The 13,235-nt window shown below is 51.9% G+C and overlaps 1 protein-coding gene across 2 annotated transcripts in view; it reads left to right on the top strand.

The window, feature by feature from the left end:
• RASSF5 (Ras association domain family member 5) overlaps positions 1–13,235 on the top strand; it is a 67,388-nt gene that overhangs the window by 47,941 nt on the left and 6,212 nt on the right. The window lies entirely within an intron of this gene.

Genomic DNA, 13,235 nt, shown 5'->3' with positions numbered 1-13,235 from the left:
GGGGTGCACTGAGGTATAAAGACCAGGAGGGGGTCTCCTGGCAAATGGCTAGAATGTATAACAGCGACAGTGAATTATTGGGCCCCGATGTGGTGGCAGGTGCTTTCCGTGCGCAGGCTCAGTTGATCCTCGCAACAACCATCTGTGCTTTCCATCTGACAGTGGGGAAACTGAGGTACCAAAGGGGTCATGCAGTACTAAGGGGCAGATCCAGGATTCAGGCCCAAGTCTAATGCCAGAACTCCTAGCCCCTAAGCTCTGCCGCTTCTCCTAAAGCTCTTTCCAGAATTTTCCTACTTGAAGCCCCAGCAGTGAGGCCCAAAGGTGCCTACCGATGCAACCCCATGTCGGCAGCACCCATCTTGGAGCTTCTGAGGATGGTGCTCTTTGCCCGGCCATTCAGGAGGGGGAGGAAACCGAACATCCCTGTCCCCGAGGCTGCGTGACACAGTGAGAGGACACACACTTGAGAAGACTCAGAGTCACTTAATAATCACCTAAGACACGTTTCGGTATCACAGATTAGTCCCCAACATCGATGTGGGGTGGGGTTAGCCAGGCGGGCAGCACAGTGACAAGAGGACACGTGTGGGCTGGTGAAGAGGCCCCAGCACCCAGCACCAGCCGGCTTGCCAAGCCGCTACTTGGGTCACCTGACAACTCCGGCTGCTTCAGAATGGGGGTGCTTGGGCCTTTTCGTCCCGAGACTCCTTCAGATCTCTAAACCCAGGCTTCTGTGTGCCTGAGCGCCTCTCTAGAGAGCCACCTGGGAAGCTCTACGACCCTCCCCTCACTGCAGAGCTCCTCTGTTTGGATCAGCCCTAGTGTCCTGCCCTTTGTTAGTGCACGCAGGAGAGTGGCCTGTGGCCAGGAAGAGAGCCTGGCCCCCGGAGGATGATGGGGCCTACGTGCTTGGAAGTGGGATCGACTCCTCACTTGCTTGGAATATAGAAAGTAAGGGACGCTCCCAACTATATGGGAACCAGATGAAACAGGCCAGTTACAAGGCCTCCAGGCTCCTCTGCCCTTGGAATCCTCTTTTTTTTTTTTTTTTAATTGTGATAAAATATATGCTACATAAAATTTACCATGTTAACCATTTTTATGTGTGCCGTTCCGTGGCTTGAGGCACATTCACAATGTTGTGCAGCCACCACCACCATCCATCTCCAGAACTTTCCATCTTCTCCGGCTGAAACTCTGTCCCCAGTAGACGGAAGCCCCCCGTTTGCCTCCCCCCAGCGCCCCTGGCAGCCGCTATTCTGCGTTCCATCTCTGTAGACCTGACCGCTCTGGGAACCTCACGTAACTAGAATCATACAGTATTTGTCCTTATGTGACTGGCTTATTTCGCTGAGCATAATGTCTTCAGGGTTCATCCACGTTGCAGCATGTGCCAGAATTTCCTTCTTTTTTACGGATGAATGACATTGCATTGGATGTCTACAGCACATTTTGTTCATCTACCCGTGTGTGCATCGGTGAGTGGCTTCTGCCTTTTGGTTAGTGTGAATAGTGCCGCTGTGAACATGAGTGTCCAAACACCTGTTTAAGTTTTATTCTCATCTCTTTCAGGTGTATGCCCAAAAGTGGCCTTGCTGGATAATATGATGATTCTTTGTGTTTAATTTTTTGAGGAATTGCCATGCTGTTTCCCAGGCGGCTTCAGCATTTTGCATTCCCACCAGCAATGCACAGGCTTCTGATTTCTCCACAATCTTGCCAACGCTTTGTATGTTCTGTGTTTTTGATAATGGCCATCCTAAAATGAGCATGAGATGGCATCTCGTTGTGGTTTTGATTTGCATTTCCCTAATGATTAGTGATGTTGATACATCTTTTCATGTTCTTACTGGCCATCTGTATATCTTTGGAGAATGCCTATTCAAGTCTTTTGTCCATTTTTTTTTAATTGTCTTTTTTCCATGTTGTTGTTGGCTTGTTGGGGTTCTTTATATGTCCTGGGTAGTGGTCCTTTGTCAGACATATGATAAGTGGAATCTTGTTTACATTGCTTCTGAAAGAGCAGGGTCCAGCCTTCAGAGAGACTGGAGTCTGGGACAGGGTAGTGAGACCCACTCAGTCCCGGCCCACCGTCATCCCTGATTCACTGCTTAGTGCTCTGGATCACCCCTGTCTCACTCCACAGCTCTCTGCTTCTGGGTGGTCTGGGAATGCAGGGATGGAAAAGGTACAGTCGCTGGCTTTGGAGCCAAACTAAGGAAGCAGGGAGACGGAAAGGAGGCTGACCTAGGTGAGGCTGGGTGAGGGGACAGGGACCTAGATGGAAATCCAGTGAGGAAAACTAACCTGGAGAAAGACCTTCTCTTGCCCTAGGAACCCCAAAGGCATGAGAAAATGCCCCAAGGGAAAACTCCTGTGGCCGTTGAAGTAGAATGGGTGTCACCCCCTTCTGCCTGGATTCACACTGGAGACCTCTGAGCTGAAAAGGGGGCTTCAGGAAGGCCCATGGCAGGGGAGAGTAGAGATGGAAGGGGTTTGCATCATCGACGGGGGTCTCCTCTGATTCCCAGTTATTGTCTCACAAGTCAGTAGATGCCGTGGACTAGGATATAGGAGCCTTATGCAATTCTGGAACCTTTGAATCTTCCCGTATTTGTTTGGGGATTTGTGTGCATGTGTGTGTGCACACGTGTGTGCGTGCACGTGTGTGTCTTATTACTTCTTTGTGTTTTATTCAGTTGATTAGGCGAATGTTTAATGAGCCCTTCCCGTCTGCCAGGCACTGTCCGGGGAGCTACATCAGTGAACAGAGCAGTCCCTGTCCTCAGGGAGCTTGCCTTCTGTTATCAAGCTGCAGGGATGTGGGCTGATTGGCAGAGGCAGCCAGGCCACTGTGTCCAGGCCACGGCCAGGCAGGGGTGGCCAGGCAGGGGTGTGGGGGGACTGTCAGGAAGACCTCTAGGGCAGAGTACACGTGCAGCGTTCCAGAGGGCAGAAGAGCAAATAGTGTCCCTGGGGCCCACAGTGGCGAGGAAAAGAGAGGGAGGGAGTCCATCTAGGCCTGCGAGGGGTCCCTGGGACTAGGGTAACCAAATATGCTGGTTTGCCCGGGACTGTCCTGATTGTAGCACTGAAGGTCCTGCATCCCAAGAAAACTCTCAGTTCCAGGTCACCCTACCTGGGACTCCGGCGTTGAAAGCACTGCTGACTTATTCACGAGACACGGTGGCCTATGGTGCCAGAGGGACCCGCGATAGTTTAAGGGCCCACAAAAGTGTTTTGATTTCTTTTAAAATCAGGAGGAAGAAATCCTTTGTTTTCTATATAATAATAATATATTTTTCTTGATATCAGTGCTATCAAAAAATAAAATTTCCGGGGCGCCTGGGTGGCGCAGTCGGTTAAGCGTCCGACTTCAGCCAGGTCACGATCTCGCGGTCCGTGAGTTCGAGCCCCGCGTCGGGCTCTGGGCTGATGGCTCAGAGCCTGGAGCCTGTTTCCAATTCTGTGTCTCCCTCTTTCTCTGCCCCTCCCCCGTTCATGCTCTGTCTCTCTCTGTCCCAAAAATAAATAAACGTTGAAAAAAAAAATTAAAAAAAAATAAATAAATAAAATAAAATTTCCTATCTTTGTTTTTTTTAATGGTGGAAGAGGGGCCCATAGCACTGAAGACAAAAGTGCTTAGGACACACAGAGTCACAACCTGGCTTTGGCTGAAGGGCCTGTCAGGAGATCAAGGTTAAGGCAAGAGGACTCCCACATTGAGTCAGCCCCACCGCCCAACCTTTCCTCTGCCCTGCCAGACCGATGACCGCTGCCGCTGATGACGGTTACGATGATGGTTCGCTAGCTGCTGTTTCTCGAGTGCTTACTCTATGCGTGCATTGTGCTAAGCGCTTCCAGATGTGCAATCTCATTTCATCCCCGCGACAAGTGGGTAGAGAAGGCCTCGTTACCTGTGTTTCTCAGATGGAAATCCGAGTCTCAGGGACGCTGACTTGCCCACGTGCACAGACAACTGAGGGCATGCCAGCCGTGCAGGGCGGTGTGGTCTGGCGGTGAGGAGCAGGGGCTCTGGGTAATAACACACCGCCCTCACTGAGTTATGGCAAAGATGAAATGAGACTGTGACTGCGAAACCCTGTTGGCGATTTTTGCTATTATAACGAGGCGCCGCAGGGCTTGAACCCAGGTCACTGCGGCTCCAAGGCCCGCGGGGAGCTGATGTTCTCTGGTCCTGACTCACCCCAGAGGACCCGCCCCTGCTCGTAGACTGAGATGGCCACCTCAGTGAGGGGCACTGTGCGCGGGCTCCAGGACACACCGGCCGCCCGGGGAGCCCGCTGGCATGGCCTTCATCACGTGCGCACACGCGGAGCTGATCTGGCTGCCCAGAAGCGCCGAGGCTCTGCGCGGACGGCGCCCGCTGTCTGGTGTTCACGGTGCACGCATCTCTGTCTTCCCTCCGCGGATAGCCTGTGCGCTCCCCAGGACGGGGGCCGTGGCCGGCCGCTTTCGTGTCCCAAGGTGCCTTTCACACTCCCCACCCCATGGGCAACTCAATCAGTTACTGTTGACTGACTGTCTGCATTGACCATCTGCTCTACAGTTTTGTCTTTGGGGACTTCAGTCTCTTTCCAGTTTCTCATGTCCCACCCCCTTTTTATTTCCTGCTCCTCTACCTCCCCCGCCCTCCCCAGAGCCGCTCAAATTCTGCATGGCTCTGCTTGTAGGGATTGGCTCCGTGATGAAGCCCGCCCCTTCCTTCTGATGGGAATAACCTACTGGAGAACACAGTTCAGGAGTTTCCAGTCCTTTTACTTCTGGGACATTGGACAGCTCTATGGAAGGATCTGGGGGAATCAACCCCTTCACTGCCCAGGGTGAGGCTGGGACAATCATTCCAGAACACGGACCATCTGCGACCTGGAAGGGGGCCCTGTGGTGAGACCCTGTGGGGCTTCCTCTTTCCCATCTGGTTGAGGCTGTCACCAAGGGACCAATGAGCCTTGAATGTGGTCTGGGCTTTGAGCAGGGCGTTCCCAGCCCAGGCAGAGGGGTGTCTGCCCCTTTCCTCTAAGATTCCTATTCAGGACAGCCTTAACAGAAACATCAGGTGTGTGGGGTCCGTGCCGCTGTTGGGCGGCAGGGTAGGTGCGAGGTGTCCACAGATGTCCTTCTCATGCAGGAAGGCCTCGCCGAGGCTCTCCCCTCTCCCGACATAGGCCTGGGGTTGGTTTCCAAGGGGCGAGAGAGTGGCTGCTGGCAGATTTGCTAAGAGCTGAGAAAGAGGAAGTGTGGCAAAGACTCATGGTGAATGGCTTCCGGGATAGTTTTTGTTTTGTTTCCTTGGGTTGTGTGAGTTAGGAAGGTATAAAGCTACTTGAGTTTGGCTCACACGGTGACTTACAGACAAGTAGAGAAAGCAAGTGGCCAGTGGTGAGACAAGTAAGGCTGTAGAGGTGAGACGCGTTCTCATACCGTCTTACGACCGTCATTACCACTGCATTTCGGGCAAGCCCAGCCGTCCTCCGAGGGGGCCCCACCCCCACCCCCAGCTCTCTGAAATAGAAGAGGAAGCAGTGACGAAAGAAGCCACCCTCCAATGTAGAGCTGCAAAGGGGTCTCACTTCGTGATTTCACAGATGAGGAAACTGAGGCCCCGAGAGGGGAAGTGACTTGCCGGAGGCCGTCGGTCATGACGGTATTGCACTGGTTCCTACCAGGAAGCCGTAAAGAGCTGAGCCACGGGGCTGGCCAGCCAGCCAAAGCCCGCGGCCCTTGCGGCCCTGCCTTGGCATCAGCCTCTCGGGGTGCCGGTCAGCGGGACATGCCCTGGGCCTGACTGCAGCCCGTGGCGGGGCCCTGGGCCGGGCGCCACCCAGTCTACTCCACCCTCTCCTTGCCTCCTCCTCGGAGGTCACCGCGGAGCTCTGCGGAGCCTTGCAAGGGGTAGGACAGAAGCACCATCATCAGACATCAGGTCTGTCTCCCTCCAGGGAGCATCTAATTGGGAAGATGGGATTAACACATGTGAAATAATAATTAAACAATAAAAGGCAGCATATAATTAGATCCAAATGCAGCCGCACAGGCTGTGAAGACACCTCCGTGGTCCTTGTAGTAGTGGATTTGTCAGCCAGCAGCTGCAGAGGCCCGTGGCATGTGGTAATTTGCAGCTTGGCGACGACAGGAGTCTGAGGCTTCGGGGCCACGGGGCTGGGGTTTGGGAGTCAGTCCCCGAGCCAGTGCGTGAGCCCTGCTGCCCACGGGCATCCCTTCCTCAGCCAGCCTGTTGCCTCCTCATGGGAGACAGAAAGACAGTAAGCACAACTCCAATGAAGCGATGAAGCCTTTGCCCACTTGCACAACATGTCCATTAAGTGAGAGTGAGGACCAGGGGTGTGAGGAAACACAGGAAGTACATGGCTGTCGGCAAGAGTATCATTCGGAAGAAAGGCAGCATCCGGTACAAACCTGTATATGCCTCCTCCAATTGGGAATGAAAATGTCGGAGATCTCCTATGGTAGGAGAGTGGAGAGTGAGGACACCGCCATGGGCGATGGCACCAGGGGAGATGGGAGCTGTGTATTCTAAGCAGGAGGAACCGCCCAATGGTGTAGAGCAGAGGTGAGCAAACTACTGCTCATGCACCGGATGCCATAAATAAAGTTTTATTGAAACATAGCCATGCTTGTCCTGCGGCTGCTTTGTGCTACAGTGGCAGAGTTAAGTAGTTACAACAAAAACTGTATGGCCAGCAAAACCTACAGTATTTACTACCTGGCCCTCTGCAGAAAAAGTTTGCCAGCCACCAGAGCCAACAAACTCTATGGCATGGTGGTCAAGCCTGATTAAGTGCTCAAGGAAAATGAGAAATGAGACTGGCTCATAGGGGTAGGACTTTGTAAGCCTGGGATGACCGTAACCATATGTGCCTTTGGATGGGTTTGATAATTTCCAAAACGGTTTTTGCACCCATTATCTCATTTGGTCTTGCCTTGGCACGGATCCTATCAGGCAATAAAGGATTTGTATTTCAAATTGACAGATAAAGCTGAGGCTTAAGGAGGTTATCGGATTTCCTCAAGATCACTTAGTTAGTAATGGGGATCAGAACCCAAATGCATGCTCCTGTCCATCCTGCAGGTATTTCCTCAGCCTCTACTTGTTCCGAGCTGCATCTAGGCTCTGGGATGCCGTGATGGATAAGACAGGTATGGGTGCTTCTCTTACAGAACTCAGTCTACACTGAAATCCAAGGCTCATTGCTCTGTAATTCCTAGGGAGAAATAAGATCTTTCCCCCTACTCCTTGTAGGCAATAAGGAGCCATTGAAGGTTCTTGAGCAAGTACCTATTATCCATTTCATGCTTGGTGCCGCTGGGCACAGAGAATAAATAGAAGCATGGTGTAGGTCATTAAGAAAATTCACTCTAGCTGAGAAGACAACTCAAGATAGAGAGATAGTCTACTTGGAGGTTGATATAAGTAGATGAGTATTGAAGTGCCAGATGGAATAGTGCTAGCTTTAGGTGTGGGTTCGCTTTAACCTTGCTGGTGCTCAGTTTCCTCATCTGTGAAATGGGCATTCCCATGCATTTGTGGGGAGGATGAAGTGAACTAACACATGCCAAGTGATCAGAGTGCTGCCTGGCATACGTAGCTGGTAAATAAATAAAATAAGGGATGGTCATCATCACCATCATTCAAGGCAGGAGTGGTCAGAGAGGCCGGGGCAGGTTGAAGGACCTCAGGTGGGCAGATGGGAGCAATACGATGAAAACATCATGAAGGGAGAAGAGGCTGAGGAGTTTAACAAGAGGGAGAGTGAAATTTTTGGCAGAAATGAAGTTTGTGTGATTCGGGTCAAGAAAAAAACGGCATGAAGGTAGCTGATGTATCAGAATGTATCTGATTCTCCTCAGCTCACTGCTCACCCTGGGGCCCCCTTGTTGCTGGGGCTTGGACGGGCTGCCCTGTGTCCACTTGGGGATACTGGAAGCCACAGGACTCACTCAGAGCCTCTTCTTCCCCAGTGACCAAAATCAAGACATGTGTCATTGATTAGAACGCAGTTAGAGGCACCCGGGTTGCTCAGTCGGTTAGGTGTCTGACTCTTGATTTTGGCTCAGGTCACGATCTCATGGTTCCTGAGTTCAAGCCCCAGGTGGGGCTTTGTGCCAACAGCACAAAGCCTGCTTGGGATTCTCTCTCTGCCCCTCCCCCGCTCATGCTCTCTTTGTCTCTCTCAAAATAAATAAATTAAAAAAAAACTTTAATAAAAAAAGAATGCAGAGTTAACCAATGTTTGGGTTTCTTTTTTTTTTTTTAAGTTTTATTTTTTTACTTATTTTTGAGAGAGACAGAGACAGAGAGAGAGAGAAAGCATGGGAGGGGGCAGAGAGATAGAGGGAGAGAGAGAGAATCCCAAGCAGGCTGTGCACTGTCAGCACGGAACCTGATGGGGGGCTTGAACTCATGAACCACAAGGTCATGACCTAAGCCGAAATCAAGAGTCAGACCCTTAACCAACTGAGCCACCCACGCACCCCTGGGTTTCTTCTTAAAGTAAAATTCAACTTCAGGTAAATCTGCTCTGAGACAGGCCCCAGACCACAGGGATGGTCCTCTTAACTTTGATGTTAAGGATAATATTTTCTAATGTTTATTTATTTTTGAGAGAGAGAGAGAGAGCCAATGGGGGAGGGACAGAGAGAGCGGGAGACACAGAATCCAAAGCAGGCTCCAGGCTCTGAGCTGTCAGCGCAGAGCTCAACATGGGGCTTGAACTCACGAAACTGTGAGATCACGACCTGAGCCGAAACCAAGAGTCCGACGCTCAACCGACTGAGCCACCCACGCGCCCCTGTGATATTTTAATAGAAAAGTTTGAGGATCACTCTCTCGGGGGAGCATTTCTGTTCTGACCCCTAGCAGCTAGCCTCTTCACGTGGCTGTACCCTAATAAACTTGAGCCCTGAGAGGCAACGCAGCCCTTTCCATAGCTTAGGATGTGGGAGCACAAACCTATTTTTCACCAGTGTCTTGGATGTGCCAGCTGCATCGGGAGCAGCTAAACCATCTGCCACCGATGCCAGCGGCTTAATCAGAGCGGATGAATTCCATGCCAGATGCACCGAGATGTGTAAACCCCCTACGAGGGACACCTCGCAGGCCGATGCCGGTATTCGTTCAATCAGAGTGAGTTCCCGTTCTGTCTCCATCTTGGGCTAACCTAGGAGACAAAACGCTAGCTGCGTGGTTTCTAGCTTTGTACCCGTGAACGGAAACAAATCTTTCACTTTGAGGACTTGAAAATCTGGCAGGTGAATAGAAATTGAGGTCTTTGCCTTACCCTCTGAAGATTACTGTATTATTGACCTTGTTCACAGAGCAGATACTTCCTTTTAGGTAAACCTCCGGGCAGTGAACATCTGTAGGTGGCCAAGTGTTAATTCTGCTGCTGGATGGCGACCCTTAGGATCTGAAATGGGCTGCGAGGGGTCTATACCAGTTCTTCTCAAACATTGCTGAACATCAGAATTACCTCTGCCCAGGCTGGACCCCAGGCTGGACCCTCTGCCCAGGCTGGACCCCAGGCCATAAATCAGAATCTCCAGGATGGAGCCCAGTGTTTTTAGAGATCCCCTAGATGATTCCGTGTGTAGCCAAATTTAAGAACCATGGGCCTAGGGGCACCTGGGTGTGGCTCCGTCGGTTGAGCATCTGACTCCTGATTTTGGCTCAGGTCATGATCTCATGGTTTGTGGGTTCGGACCCCCACATCAGGCTCTGGGCTGACAGTGCAGAGCCTGCTTGGGATTCTCTCCATCTCTCTCTGCCCCCTCCCTTGCTTGCACTTTCTCTCTCTCTCAAAATAAATAAATAAACATTAAAAAAATTAAAAAAAAAAAAAGGAAAGAAAGAACCACTGGCCTCGCTTCTGTATCATCCCTGGGAAGGAAGGGATTAGTGAGCTCCCGTGGCTGTGGCTGGCTGGCTCGCTGGCTGGCCTGCTTTGGCAGGTGCTTCCTCCAATCCATGGGTCAGATCTCGTCTGGCAGATGCAGTCTGGGCGGCAGGCATAGCGGCCCCAGGTGCTGACACACCAGGCTGGGGGACTCCACGTGTTGGCCACACAGGGTTCCTGGCACTTCCGACGGGGCGGGGAGACCAGGATGCCTGTCTTTTGCATCAGTCCTGGAAGGGGTGACCTCGGCTGCTTGCGTCACTTCCCCAGGTTTGTGGCGGGAAAGGGGGCGGATAGATGGGTTATCTGCTGAAGGAAAGGGGAACAGGAAGAAGAAGAAACCTTCAGTCACAGTAGCCCTGCCTCTTGCTGTGTACAGACCCAAGCCCGGGACAATCGGCTTTTGCAAGCTGTGACACAGCTGCCTTTTCTGACAGGGAAATGGCTGTAGCCAGTTGGAAGCTATGAGAGGAGATCTTTCAGGAGCTTCGAGGGTTTGCTTTCCATCATTTAACTTTTTTTTTTTTTTTGTAGACAAGTTTGAGAAAGCTGTGAACTCCTGAGGAGGGGACAGCCTGCGTGCTTCACGGCTGGAAAGGGGGGAGCACATGGTAGTAACCAGATGACTGGTCTTTCTGGCCGGAAGCTCCCAGGGCTGAGCCTCCGCCAGGCACACGTGGCCCCGTAGGGGTGAGCCCCGCCGTGGGGAGGGTTGGGAGGGTTTCTGGGGCAGTGTGTGTCTCCAGGAACTAACTGTGGGAATGGATGAGGAATCAGGAGCTCCGTTTGAGGAGCTGGGTTAATGAATTGACAGTGAATGAAGACACTCTGTGAGGCTCGTATCACCTGCTACTTACCTCAAGCAAACAGGAGATGCCCTGGCCTGTGCTCCCCCTTGGGTGGTCTTCGATGGGATCAAGGTCCAGTTCAAGAGCCTGAGCGGCCACGTAGGAAAAGGGTGGGTCCTGCCTCCTGGCAGCTACATCCCACTTGCGGGATGAGAAGTCCCTCCTTGACGTCTTCGCAGGTGTTGCGGTGCCCGTGGGTCCTGATGCCTCTGGGGCCTGGCCCACTCATCAGATACACCTTGGATGAATGTTTCACAGGTCCCATAGTTTATAGGCCTCAGTTTAACAGCTGCACACCCCAGCCTGGAGGGGTGGAATTTCAGCGGGCATTATGGGAGTGGCAGAAGCTGCCTAGAGTGGCCAGGTGGTGAATCGAGAAGAACATGGGCTGCAGATTTAGATGGGCTCTGCTCTCCAGGCCCTACTCAGCTGCTTACTAGCAGTGGGACCACAGATCTGTTCCTTAACCCCTCTAAGCCTCAGTTTTATAATCTGTAAAATGGGAGTAGCGTAGGTGGTATGTGAGAGAAGGTATGTGAAAGCACATAGCACAATGCTGTTATTTTCAGGACCCCTGAGGAATAGTACAGGGGGGAGCAGACAAGCCAAGGGAAGATGCTGCGATGGAAAAGGGGTGTGGGCTTATCTCCATGCAGAGGGGCGGGGGTGGGCGCCACGCCAGCTCACCACAGCAGCCACAGAACATGTTATCGGCCCCGGGGAGGGGGGTGGGAAAGCAGGAGGAGGAAGTGAGGGCATCCTGCTGGGTGTGCCCAATCTCCATGGACAGCCTGCTGGAGGGAGGACAGCCAGGGCGGGCTCTGTTGGGGGCGCCCATAGTGTTCAACTGGGTGGTGTTGCCGTGACAGGGTGGGTGTGAAGTTCCCCCACCAAACCACACCCCTGAAGGGTGGTGTCAGGGAGGCAGCCAGGAGAACACAGACGCTCCGCCTCTCTGGGCCTGTTTCCTCATTTGCCAAAGGAGAATCTTGATCCGCGTTGAGTCTGCTAGATTTCTAAAATCAGGCGAGTTCTGGGTGGGTTTTTCCCAAACCATGGCTCCTGCACTCCGGGCCACACACAGGCAGCATGGAGACAAGATTGAGAAGCTGGGCGGCAGGGAGGTTGGGAGAAATGCAGGGAAATAACGAGGGACAGAGTTGCCGAGACCCCAGAATTCACCCCTGAACCCCCTCCACAGCGTGAAGGACACTGACCCCCAGCTTCTTCTTCAGTTTTGTTCTTCCCTTACCCTTCCCTAGGGGGAGAGGGCACCAGGGGAGCCCTTGGGAAGGACTCAACAGAACAGCCCGGGAATTTCCTCTCAGTTCTGCACATATGGACAGGGCTCTAGGCAACTTACTGAACTCCTTAGTCCTGGTTGTCTCACTTGTAAAATGTAGGTAATAAACTCCATCTCACAGAGTTCTGGTTCATGAGGATGAAGAGACCGTGCATGCCAAGTTCTCACCACAGAGGGGGTGCTGAGAACATGTTGGTTGTCCCCATGCTCCAGGAGAGGAGGCTGATTCTTTCAATTATTGTAGAAGGACAGCCCCCTGTCCCTTTCTGGTTCACTCATTTGTTTGACAAATATATACAGTTCACCCCTGAGCAACGTCAGGGTTGGGGGCGCTGACCCCCCTGCACAATAAAAAATCTGAGTATAACTTTTGACATCCCCAAACCTTCACCACTGATAGCCTACTGTTGACGGGAAACCTTACCAATAACACGAACAGTCGATTAACTCAGTTTTGTATGTTATGTGTATTATACACTGCATTCTTACAATAAAGTGAGCTAGAGAAAAGAAAATGTTATGAAGAAAATCATAAGGGAGAGAAAATACATTTACAGCGCTGGACTGTATTTATCGAAAAAGAATTGGTGTATAAGTGGATCCATGCAGTTCAAACCTGTATTGTTCAAGGATCAGCTGAACTGACTTAATTATGTGCAAAATTCCGTGGCTGGTGATGTGGGGCCTGAACTGATGCTCACGTGCCCTTGGTCCCCTGGGTCTGGGTAAATTACTGTCCTTCCCATCAGCATATGCTGGGACTGTGTGTACATTCCTTTCTCTCCAGCTCTATTGTTACTTCCTTGAGGAGATGGACCCCGGCTTGCATTTCTCTGCATCTCCCTTAGCATCTAAAGGCTATGTTTTCCATAGCAACCCTCTGTGAGCCAATGCTGCTCTGCTGATTCACCAGATTTGTGGTCGGTGCCCATGTGCTGGGCATGTTCATATTAGTCTCACAGCAAGCCTGAAGGGTAGTTATTGTTCCCATTTCACAGGTGAGGAGACTGAGGTTTAGAGCTATTTCCCCAGGGCTGGCCCGGCTAGGCAGTGGCACCGCTGGAATTTGACCTCTGATTGTTCTCACCGTGAGCCCATGGAATTAGTTTTTACCCCGTGGGGCTGGTGCTCCCTATGCTTGGTCAG

Source organism: Lynx rufus, unplaced genomic scaffold (assembly GCF_022079265.1).
Source record: "Lynx rufus isolate CCGP_SWC_20201006 ecotype Redwood Valley unplaced genomic scaffold, mLynRuf1.p SCAF_15, whole genome shotgun sequence".
Classification (NCBI taxonomy): domain Eukaryota; kingdom Metazoa; phylum Chordata; class Mammalia; order Carnivora; family Felidae; genus Lynx; species Lynx rufus.
The sequence above is the reverse complement of the archived record's forward strand: the minus strand, read 5'-3'. Positions and strand labels throughout refer to the sequence as shown.